The 12456-nt window shown below is 50.7% G+C and overlaps 1 protein-coding gene across 3 annotated transcripts in view; it reads left to right on the plus strand.

The window, feature by feature from the left end:
* Positions 1-12456, plus strand: part of LOC146817864 (amine sulfotransferase-like) — a 278102-nt gene that overhangs the window by 114559 nt on the left and 151087 nt on the right. The gene's annotated exons all lie outside the window — the stretch shown is intronic.

A 12456-nucleotide genomic window follows, 5' to 3' on the forward strand; every position in this document is an offset into this window, starting at 1 on the left:
AAGCACCAGTGGGTAAACTCCACTACGAGGCATAGGCAGAGTTTTTGCTGAATTCCATGCTCCAAGCAGAGCGCAGAGTGGAAAAAGCTACTCAAGCTCCACCCGCGTAGCGGAGTTTACCACCCTGGCCTACTTTATACTGAGAGAAAGTCACTGAAAAGAAGCCTGTGCAACTACTAAAATTATGCCAATATATGTGTGTTTTCTAGGACTAATCCCTGATTCGATAAATCCTACATTCTGTCCCTGAACATTAGTGATGTTAAAACTTTAACTGGATCGCTTTAAGTGGAGGAATTCCTCTTTAAAACAGAGAGCAGAGCTTGAGGAACAGCATGCCAACCATTTGAAGATTAATTTAAAAACATTCTTCCTTCCTTGCTAAGAAGGTTAAGAAGACTTTCTGTGAACCATATTCCAGCTATGCATATATCAGGTTGCTATCATGTTTCAGTGCCATAAGTGTAGCTGAACTGAAAGATCACAGCATGATAGTCTTCTCAATAATCTCAGATATAGTGGTAGAAGCGGATTTGCATGAAAAGACTGTGTCTAAGCGCATTCCTAAGCCCATTTCTGAAACACTCTCTACTTTCCATGCTAGCATGGGTGAAAGCTTTTTGGACAGTGCAGAATTTGAGCACAATGATTTAACCACACTATTGCTGAATAAATCTTTATTTCTGTGACTGTGGCTACCACTTATCGTGACACTGCAAAAACATACAATCTAAAATTGAGCTTCAAGGCCTGCTAAAATGTACTGTGTTGCGCTTCTTGAAACTGTGGGTCAATGCAAGGATGATCCTGACCTAAAAATCAAAGATGTGTCTATTAAATCAATCCATGATGACCAGCACACATTATCCACAAACTCACTGCAAACTACAAGTAAGACACCTGAACTATGTCCTGACATGGAAGACTTACATGTACCAGCTTGTGATGGTGCTGTCCATACAGATTTTTCTGTTATGAAACAGCCTTGCACCCTAGTGATAGATGCACAGAGAACCTTGAAACCTCAAGAAATGTGTGTTCAACAGTATGAGTTGCCCTTGACTTCTGTTCTAAAAGGTAGCTGTGCTTCCATAACAGAAGAAACATCTGTATCACCTTTTGTTTCCAATCCCTTTGCTCAGAGGAAGCCCCTCATGGATATTGTTTAAGAGAATCCATGTTATGGGGAAGTGTGTACTCAGAAAGTATCTGTTAGTATGCCTGTCACCATCCTGAACAACAACATGGTCACTGAGACATTCTTCACTCTAGCGTGGGTGAACTTTCCAGAGGGCAGTCTTGCCATCAAAGATCCACTTACTCCAATGGCTGTAACTTTTCTGAAACACACTCCTGACACAGCAAGTGCATGCTTTCAGACTCCTGTACCTCTTCTTGAAAACAATCTGTGTTTCAATCAGTTTCTCTCCCTGACCTCAGTGTATTGTTTCAATGATAGTACAAACTCAGATGGAAAGGTCTCCTCATGGATATTACTGATTTCCGGCATTCTGAAAAAAAGAGTTTCCTGGTTAATCAACATCTTCCATGTTCCTGTTCCAAAGTACAGCTGTGTACCCACCTGAATCATTCAACTTTGTTAAAATATTTGGACATTATGTATTGTTTGTACTCTGCCTTGTACACCATGGGGTGATTCTTTGGGGGTGGGGGAGGCGGATGAAAGTGTTAGTATTTTACTATCTGATTATTAGGTAGTGTTAAAGAAGTCTGTCCAATGATCTGCCTTTCCCCTGGATGTATTTATAAACATATCTATACCTTGCATTCCTATATACACTTCATATTCCAGTCCCGGCACCCACACCACCTTCTGGGTGCATCATGGTCCCTGCAGTCCTTTCTGCCACCAAACCGTCCCTCACTCGCTCCCTGGGCGCCGTCTCTCTTCTCTCTCTTCTCTCTCTTGACTCCTGTATCCCATGGCCTTTCTGACCTCTTTCTATCTCTCTTCTGCAATTTCCTCTCAAATTGTGCTGACTTTTTTCTCCATCCCTAGCTTTTTCTGTCCTGTCTTGTATTTGCTGGTTTCCCTGGTCTTCCCCTTTCCAAGTTCCAGTTCTGCCTCTTCTTTATTTGTTGATTCCCTGATTCCTTGCACCTGCTTCTCATCCTGTACCTGTGCACCTCCCTTAAGTCTCCTGCTATTTTTACCTAGTGAGCCGAGAGTGCAGTGGCTTGCAACTGCACTTGTGCACTTGCGCTTTCTGTCCTTGCTGTCTTTTGGATCCTGCAGCTATATTCCAAGCTTGAATTTGATTTCAGTTTTCATTGTTGTTGATTCCATGTTCCTGTTCTGATTAGTTATTTGTCTGTTTCCTGTCTTCTGTTTATCCTGCCTCTTAGTTCCTCTGTTGCCTTGACCCTATTTCTGACTGCACACATTCAGACCTCTCTTGTATATGCAGATTCTGTGTCTTGTATTTCTGTGTTTTTGTTCTGGCTGTCTATTCCTGTCCTGGCTTGTGTGTAGGTTTCCAATATAATCAGTTTTACGAATTCTAGTTCTGTTCCTGACCCATATTTTAGATCAAATGTTCCCTGAGCGTAGTTACTGTTTCAGTGTACTTTCCTCTGTTCAATTTTTGTTTTCTTAAGTGCTTATATTATTATCCTGATTTTGATCCCCTCCAATGGTGTGAATTAGATTCCAAGGCTTGTGAGAATCACCCAGCACTCCTTCTCCCTAGTTGCTGCTGGGCCTCTTCCTGAACTCTGTGAGATTATTCTGCTTGTTGCCTTCTTGTAAGATCTTTTTCACCTCAAAGAGAGAGATCTCTTCCGAGGAGCAGATAAACTTTCATTTATGAAAGTTTGTCTATTTCCCTGCTTTTATTTTCCTGTTGTTTGTACTTGTGTTATCTTATAGTTTACCTTACAGACACCAGGTCCCTATTCACTGCCTGTTCCAACATTGTTGTGCCCTGCTTCCTTCCAAGCCTTTAGGCACTCACTCGAAATCCTTTGTCCCTGCATAGAGCAAGCACCCTGTTACCTCGCCTTGTCCTGAAATTAGCTAATGTCCCTGACATATTGTCCTGTCATCAGGGGCCCTGCCTGAGCTATTTCTGGAGCCCTCCCGGGACTGCGTGATCCCATACTGGGCTCTAAGTGACTCAATGTGCTGGAGAGAAGAGACCCCGACGGGATACTTCCTCCTTGGGTAGCTGGAACTCTGCTTTAGGGCCCAGTCAGAGCTTCTTAACCCAGGCAAGCAAGGGAGTCTAAGCTGTGCCTGCTGGACCTCGTCCAAGCACTTTGCAACATGGTGGGCTGGAAAATGTACCCCAAGGGAGGGAGCTTCCACCCCCAGGTGAACCAGTATTCTGAGTCTGGGCCCAGACAAAGCTTCTAACCTAGCCCTCTCCATGCTTCTGGGACCATGTCTTGAGGTCCACGTTACACTGTCCAGGGACTTAGGCTTCAGCCCCAGGGCCAATGGGAGGTGGGGGCCCCGTCAGAGCTTTTTCACTTGGCAAAGCAGGTGAGCCCCCCTGGTCCTGTGGGACCCTGCCCCGGGCTCTAAGTGGCCCAGAGACCTATGCTTACCCAGGCCAACTGGACCTTTGACCCAGGACCCCATCATAGTTTTTTAACCCAGCCATATAGGGGGGTTCTCCCAGAATGGCAGGACCCTGTCCTGTGCACTTTGATATATGGATGGCAAGGGAATGTAGCCCAGTCCGGGGGCTTCCACCCCGGGCAAGTCAGAGCTCTGACCCGGGGCATGGTCAGAATTTTTCTACTGGCCAAGCAGGGGAGAACCCCCCAGACCTGTAGGACCCCATACTGGAATATAAGTGACACAGCAATCCAGAGAATGGACCCAGGGATCGAGGCTTCCAATCATGGGTCACCTGGAGCTCTGACCCTAGGGCTTGGTTAGAGTTTACTAACCCAGCCTAAATGGGGAGCCCTACCCGGATGGCAGGACCCTGTCCTGTACATTTTAAGTCATGGGCTGGAGAATGGAGGCCAGGACTGGGGCTTCCACTCCCTGGCCACCAGGAGCTTTGACCTAGGGCCTGGTTGGAGCTTTTTAACCCAAGCAGGGGAGGCCTGGCACCGCCTATGGGACATTTTACTGGGCACTTTGAGACATGGTGGGCATGGAGCTCAGGGATGGGGGCTTCGAATGCAGGGACAGCCAGAGCTCTGACCGAGGGCCTGGTCAGAGTTTTTCCACCTGGTCAAGCAGAGTAGCTTTCCTCTGGCCAGCAAGACCACGTCCTGGGCTCTAACTTACATGGCTAGCTGGAGAGGGGAGCCCAGGGCCAGTGGCTTCTATCACACTAGCCAGTTAGAGCTCTGACATGTAGTCCAGTCAGATCTTCTTAACCTAGCCAAGAAGCAAGCCCTCCTAGTACCTGCAGGACCCAGTCTTATGCAGTTTGTGACACAGTGGCCTGGGAAAGGCTGTCCAGGGAAAGGGGCTTCCACTTCCCGGCTGACAGGACATTGATCCAAGGCCCGGTCACAGCTTCTAAACCTGTACAAGCACAGCGAGCCGGAGAATGGGCCCATTGATTGAGGCAGCAAGGGAGCCAAGCCTTTGCATGTAGGAACCCATTCCCGGCACTTTGCAACATGGCTGGAGCTCAGGAATGGCGCTTCTACCCATTGTCCAACTAAAGCTCTGACCCATGGCCTCCCTGAGGTTTTTCAACCACCCAAGCAGAGGAGCCATGCCACAGGTCTACAGGACCCCGTCCTGGGCACTTCGCAACACTGTAGGAATGTTCTTCCTCTCCGCATGCGACAGTGCACTGACTACTTGGCTTTCAGAAAAATGCTGAAGACCTCAATTTTCTAAATCCTATTCTCCTCGTCCTCTTGTGTGGCTCCAGCGCTGAGATACCCTCATGGGGTGATTTGTGCGCTATATAAATGAAATAAAATAGGCCAGTGCACGGACCCAGACCTGTAGGTTCTCATGCAGGGCCAGTAAGAAGCATGACCCACACCCAGTTAGGTCTTTTAGCCTAGTGAAGCAGGGTAGTCCTCCCCAGAAACTCTGTGACATGGCGGCCAAGCACATGGATTACACTTTTGCTCTAGGCTAGGGCACTGGCAGAGCTTTTCAACCCACCAAGAATTATGACTGGCTATCTGGGTTGCCTGGCCCTTTGCATCATCCGGGAGAAGCATCGTTAAGTCATCTAAAGCCTTGTCCTGTTGCTACTGAGGAAGTCTACAACCCATTCTTGTAATCTGTGCACACCAAGTGACAGAGTGGGACATTTGAGAGATATTTGAGAGAACATATACAACCTCCTGGAGCCCCGACTAGTCTCGAAGCCTCATCTGCAAATCCTCTGCACACGTTTAAAAGTAAATACATAAAGTTTCATAAAATATCACAATGATGCTTGTCTTTGTATTTTCAGACGTCTTTAATTCAAGAATTTAAGCCTTCTTAGCCAACACGTGTTTCGTCGCTGTTACTGGGGATTACCCCGTGACTTCTTCAGGGCTGAATTCAGTTTCAAGTAGTCTCTTAGCTACGGTGATAATTCCAACCCGGAAGGGGTTCCTATAATTTCATCATATGTACATTGCACAGTAGCAGATTAGACTGACAGTTCGTTGTACAAGTTATTTGCAGGCTTGCATTGTCTCTTGGCCCTACTGGGTCGCTGCTTCGTTTGGTTGGGTTTGCCCTCTCTTTGCGCAGGGGGTGTAGCTTCTGTCCCAGAGTTAGGCCACAACTCGCTACCTTGCCGATTCTTGTTGTGCCCTGCCATCCGGCGGGGGCTGGGCAGCGAGCGCCATCTCTGTTTGCTACCCCCTTGTGGTAAGCCAACTCACCCAGCCGTAAGGCATCCCAAGGTGAGTGGTCCTATTCCGACCAAACCGCACTCCGGTGTGCCTCCATACCAACCATTATCCCCGTAGTTTCTCACCACGCCGCCAGTGAGGCTACCGTCTTCCTGCGGCTCCCTCCTTTCTCCCTTCGTAGGCTCTTTCATCTGCAGCCTGTTAACACCATTGCGTCCCACAGGTTGCTCCAAAAGACTCCCATGCCCTCGTCAGACAAGTGCACCTCATCTTTTGCATAGAACTCCGGGCGGCCTGTGTGGATGAGCCCATGCCTAACTGATTCAAAACCATTGGTTCTGCAGAACTTGCTCACGGTGAGGTTCAGCTTTTTCCGTGAGTTCTCGACTGCGCTTTGCGATTGGGCCCCAGGCCATTAGTTTCTGTTGATCAGTTCTGACCAGATGATGGCGGTGCCCCCAAATGCCTTGACTGCCTCCGTCAAATCTCTCTGTATGTCTTGAAGAAGATCCCGCCTCCCTCGCTTAGCCAAATCATTCCCCCCTAAATGTATGATCAAAATATCTGGGTGCCAACCTGCTTCTGCCTGTAGTTCCGCGAGCGTTGCCGGCAGCTGCTCCCATTTCATTCCCGGTTGGCCAAACCACCTTATGCAGCTGTCCACTGGCCATCCTTCTTGCTTGTACCCCCTTTGCCGCCACCAGGATTGCATCCGTGCTACGAAGGAGTGGCCCGCCACCCATACCAAGCGTGGTCTCCGTCCTGCCGGGGGAATGATAACATGTCACTGTATTGTTCGGCTGGGTGGGAAAAGCTTGTGGCAATACTCTCCCCCCCCCCATGGCCCCCAACCCCCCCCGGCAGGTGCTGTGTTTTTTTTTTTATACCAACTGGGGCCTTATGTAAGTCTGGTATGCCTGTGACCGCCATCTACCCACGGCCTGTATTCCAGCCTCAGACATCCAATGTTATGCGGCCGTCGTGGCGGCCCCTATACTGAATTAATGGGAACCGAAACCTGACGGTGGCAGCCCTGCCTTGCTGTGTGTGAGGCACATGATCGAGGTAAATTGGAATCTGCTAAGGTGGGTGCTGTCACTGTGCTTGAAGAGGGGGCCTTCACCGGCTGGACATGAAGGCAAGCAAGCAGCACACCACGCAGCAGTTCTTATCCTCAATGCATCGTAACCTTACCACCGCCCCTCTACCGGTTTGGTTTGTCTTTGAACGCCTTAGTAGTATCTCTATTTCCGCTGTTTTTGGTGTGACATCACCTGCCTGTAGGCAGTATGTCGCTGGTCCTGTCCTTGCAGGAGCTACTAATTCGCTAATGGGGAATGCCCCGAAGAAGGCGGTGAAAATGCCGCCCTGAGTGGGAGGAGCTCAAAATTGTCCTTTGTGGTGCCCCGCAGTGCTCCCAACAAGACCCCCAGCATTGTATAGTCTATTGGGTGTCTGTTGTACCTCCTTGCACCTTCTGGATGCCTCCACCCTCTCATTGCCGCCTTGATGTAGTGCGTGGCCACAGGCCCAGCCCGGTCTCTAGCTTGGCGTAGTATGCGACGGCAGACAAGTGGGCTTGTGTCCATGACCTGGATTTCTGGGAGTTAAATGCCCACTGTATGAATTGTTCTGCTGCTCTGCGAGTAGCCCTCATATCACCCAGCGACTGGATACCTCCCACCCGCATTACAGTGTCGATATACGTTTTGTATCTCCAGGCGGCTTCCGGGGTGAGGGCTTGGCTGACCAGTTCGGATAAATCTATCCCCCCAGGTCCCACAACTGGCCTGGGAAAGGGGTCATTTCCTGCTCTGCGCCTGCACCAGCTCCCTGAACTTCTCCATCCACGCCCTGGAGAGGGCGCCTGCAACTTTGTTGTCCACCCCTGGTATGTGGCGCACTCTCAGGTCTATGTTGCCTTCCAACTGTAACTTAACCAATCTGCGCATTAATAGAAGTGTATTTGGGCATCTGGCTGCTCCCCTATTAATTGCTTGCACTACCCCCTTGCTGTCGGACCATAGTGTTAGCTTCATGATCTGCAACTCTCGCTTCCAAACAGAGAGTGCGACTATGATGGGGAATAATTCCAGAAAGGTGATATTGCTGGTTATGCCTGCCTTGTGCCAGCTGCCAGGCCACTGCCCTGTGCATCACTTCTTGACCAGGATTGCCCCAAAACCTGTGCTACCTGACGCGTCTGTGTACAGCGCGATCTGTTTGCTAGTTACTCAGCCTTCCCTCCAGATCAGTAATCCGTTAAAGTCTGCCAGGAACGTGTCCCACATCGCTAGGTCTTTCTTGACTTTTATTCCGAGCCTGATGTGGTGGTTATGGCTGAGCCCACATGTCAAATGGGTCAAACGCCTGATGAATGCCCTGCCAGCTGGGATTACCCTGGCCGCAACGTTCAGCTTGCTTATGAGCCTCTGGAGGTCCCTCAATGTTGCTTTTTCCCGCCCGCAGAGGCTCCTGATTTCCCCCCTGAAATCTTCCACCTTCTCTGGGGGGAGCCTGGACGTATCAACAATGGAATCTAGCTCTATTCCCAGGAATGTGATTTTTGTTGCCAGGCCCACTGTTTTTTCTGCTGAAAGGGAGGCCCCTAGTTTCCCAGCCAAATCTACAAATGCTGACAAGGTGTCGCCGCACTCGGCAGACGCCGCAGGACCAGTGAACAGGAAATCGTCCAAGTAGTGGAGTTTCCCACCTGATGGGTGCCTTACGTGTAGTGCCCATTCTATAGAGGTGCTAAATAATTCGAAATAGGCACACGATACTGAGCACCCCATGGGCATAGACATGTCAAAATAGAGTTTGCCCTCCCATTGGAAACCTAGTAGATGAAAACTTGAGGGGTGAACTGGAAGTAAGTGAAAGGCGGACACAATGTCCGCTTTTGCCATGAGGGCCCCTGGGCCCGTTGCTCTAACTAGGTCAATGGCATCATCTATCGTGGAGTAGTTCACTGAACATACCTCCGTGCTGATCCCATCATTTATGGAAGCACCATCTGGGAATGAAAGGTGATGAATTAGCCGATATTGCCCTCACTCCTTCTTGGGGACTACCCCTAGCGGAGAGATCACCAGTTCCTTGCTCATGTGACCGGGCAGGGGGCCCTCTATTCTACCCAGGACCCTCTCTTTCTCTATTTTCTTTGCTACTACCCCCAGATGTTGCATAGCTGATTTTAGGTTTCTGCAACTGCCTGGAGGGATGTGGCCTTTAAAGAGGATGGGGAAACCTTCTTTAAAACCGTGGACTAGAGTCTCGGCATCAGTCTTGTTATGGTAGCCGTTGGCGAGCTTGCGCAACAGGTGCGTGTTAATGGGGGACCGTGCTAGCCTGTAATTTTGGAAACCAGTTGTCTCCTCCATGCCCCCCTTGCCTAGTTTACTGTTTCTTTGCACCCTGCTGCTGGGTGACCGCCCCCGCAGGAGGAGCAGATGTTCTGGAATTTGCAAGGTGCCCCGTAGGTACATTTGTTCGCTTCGAATTTCCAGCAGATAGCTGGTGTACCGTTGTTGTGTGGTGCCTTCCACAAGCTGAATTACTTGGGCTTCTGTAATGGCCTCCCCTTCCCCTTGTGGGAAGACCCTCGAAAGGACTGCTCATTACTTCCCCCCCATGACTTGGCCTCCCTAGCCACCATCATTTTGTGAATGAATCCCGATACATCGTCCTCCATCCACTCCATTTCTGTGTGTGTTTGCATTTTTAGCCTGAACCCCTTATCATATTCCAGCCATGCGTCACCTGGGAACTGTCTCTGTGCATTGTGGATATTGGCCTCATACAGCCATTGCTCGGCTGCGCAGCGCGGAATTTCTCCACTGTAATGCAGGCCATTATTCGGAACGCGTCTAGCCAATTATCAAAATTTCTCTCCTTACGCTCTTTTCTTCTTTCCCTTTTGTCCTCATCCCTCTTATCGCAGGTGGTCAAGTCAAGCCCCTCTAACTGTCTCTCCAGCAATGAAAATATGTCAATGAACTCCTTCCTCCAAATTCTTTCCTTGACCGCCAGTGGTATGAGGCTAGCTAGCCCTGTAGCCCTGGTAGTTAAGGACTCAGGGCCCAGTGAGGGGCGTGTATATGCATCGGGTGCTGCTGTTGTGGTGGGCGGGATGGATGCTGGGGCTGTGCTCTCCCAGGCCACTGTGGGTGATCCTGCCTCACCCCCAAACCTGGAGCAACCTGATCCCCTAAGCGTTGTTGGCGCGCCTGGCCTGGGTCTATCAGGTGCATGGTAACCCTGAGGTCTCCTCTTCTGCCTGGGCTCCCATCACCCCCTGTCCCCCCATGCTTCCTTGCCGCCCCCCTGTCTGTGCACCTGGCACCCCTGCCTGCATGCCTAACCCTTGCATAAAAAGTGGCGCCATTGTTTTGAAGCATTCTTGCACAATTGCACTGATATGCTCACCATTTGCCGCTGTGTCTGTGGTCCCCCTGCTCGGTCCCGCTGCCGCCGTGCTGGCTACAGGTGGCTGGGCCTTCTTCTGGGGGGCCTTTTTGGGAGCTGCTGCTTCTGCGAGCTTGGCTGGTGCCCTCCTCTGTCGCTTGGCCGCAAGTGTGCCGGGTACGATCAGGTGCTGTTGACTTGGCCCTTCCCCAGCATCCTCCTGCAGATGTGGCTGCAGCCAGTCGCTCCCGTGGACCTCCAATGCCACCCGGATCTGCCTCAGCAGGTCATTGAGGTACTCCGTCCGCCTCTTGTTCCCCTTCTTTGCCATCTCCTTCGTTGCCGCAGCAGCTTCCCACCTGCAGTCTCCCTGCTACTTATCTCCCACTTGCTCCAATGCGGGGTGCTGCCGCCACCATATGCACCAACGCTGCTGTTTTGCCCCCTTGATTGGGGTCAAGTGTGCTTGGTTGTCGATGCGGGGTGCTGCTGCAACCTAATGCACCAAGCATTGTACTTTCGGGTGCCCACCGTCGTCCTGGGTCACCGTGGCTTTCAGCTCGCTTCCAGCCTCAGCTGGGCCTCTTGATTTTTTTTTTCTTGGCGCCTGCTTCTTTAAGGCCGTGGCCTCGCGCTCGCCCCTTTGCCTTGAAGGCCCTTGAACTCCGGACTTTGAGTCGGAGCCAAGTGACTGGGCGTGCACGGCAGCAGCTCCCAGGCATTCTCCCCGTGAGCTGTGCAAACTTCCTCTGAGCTGGAAGGCTCGTCCCGCAGTGTGCTGTGGATGAGGGCTTGTGCTACTCGGGGCTGCCTTGAAGTCGCCGGTGGAGGCCGCCTGCCAGGTTAGTCAACGCGGCACCGTCCGCCACAGTGTTGGTCGTTTTTTGGCAACAAAGGAGGCCGGGGTGGGCTTCTGGTCCTCCGATTCCTTGTGCCCGCATCCTGGTCTCGGGCTGTCGCGCTGGGGCACCAAGGGGCCAGGGGGCGGTCCTTCCGCGTTCTTGTGGCGCCACAGCCGCTGTCCTCAGGGGAGTCGGGGTAGGCACCCGGCTTCTCTCCGTAGACGCCGCAGCCGCAGTCCTCAGGGGAGTCGGGGTAGGCACCCGGCTTCTCTATAGACGCCGCAGCCGCAGTCCTCGGGAGTCGGGGTAGGCACCCGGCTTCTCTCCGTAGACGCCACGGTGGCAGTCCTCCGGGAAGTCGGGGTAGGCACCCGGCCTCGCTCCGTAGGCGTCCTTAGTCCTCGCTGAAGTCCGGCGCCTGATCGTCTTCTTGCTCCCGATAGCCCCGCTCTCCGACAGAGCTTCACCTCGTCTTTTGGACAAACAAAAAATTTCGCCAGTTCTGCTCCCCCGCTCCAAAAGATAGGAGCTTACCTGGGGGAGCAGTGCTTATAGCCCCCCAGGCGTTTGGCTGCCTTGTGCCTGGTCTCCCCACATTGTTTTTTTATTATCGCGCTTGGGCCCCCATTGGCCGGGGGGGGCATTACCTCTCTGGTGGTCGCAGCAGGGGGGACCGCGGGAGCTTTCCTGCTCCTTGGTGTGAAAAACTGGTTTCGTCCGGGGCTCGGTGTCAGTTATGGCACCGGCCCTCGAGGCCCCCTTCGGGGGCGGCCTCTGCTAAAACACCTATAAACAGCGTTCTTCACAGGAAACTAGTCAACCAAAATTTTGAAATGAGGAGCAGGGTGTTACATGCAAATCTTGCTAGATAACTGTTACCCTACAGCTATCATTAACATATGTCAATTAACACTTTTGACCCAGTCCTTCTTGCCCTGTCCCAGTGTCTTCAAATTAAAACTAGAAAAACATTAAAACATTGACATAGGTGTTAACTGGTTTTAGATGTTTTGGCATGTTTTATAAACTTCTGCTCTTTTTAAAATGTTCATAAAACTACAAAAGCAACATAAACGAGGGTTCTCTTAATTTTACTGAGTTTATAATGAAACTGTACTGTATCTTCACAAAGAGGAGGCTGATTGAGGCCTAAATGGTGCTTCATAAGATCTGGAGCATGATATGACGTAACCTATTAGAAAGCGTAAGATATCATGACGTAACACAACTTAACATTACTTCACGAGTAATACTTCTACTGGTAATCTACACTGATATAATTCTGGATGCGAAATCAAATTTCTACTATCACTATCTGCTTAATGAATGATGGTGCATTGTTCCCTCTTGTTATTATAATTTCTGATTATAAACTCATCGAGGTGCATTATTTTTCCCTTTAAACCGT

This window comes from Triturus cristatus, chromosome 6 (assembly GCF_964204655.1).
Source record: "Triturus cristatus chromosome 6, aTriCri1.1, whole genome shotgun sequence".
NCBI classification, from domain to species: Eukaryota; Metazoa; Chordata; class Amphibia; order Caudata; family Salamandridae; genus Triturus; species Triturus cristatus.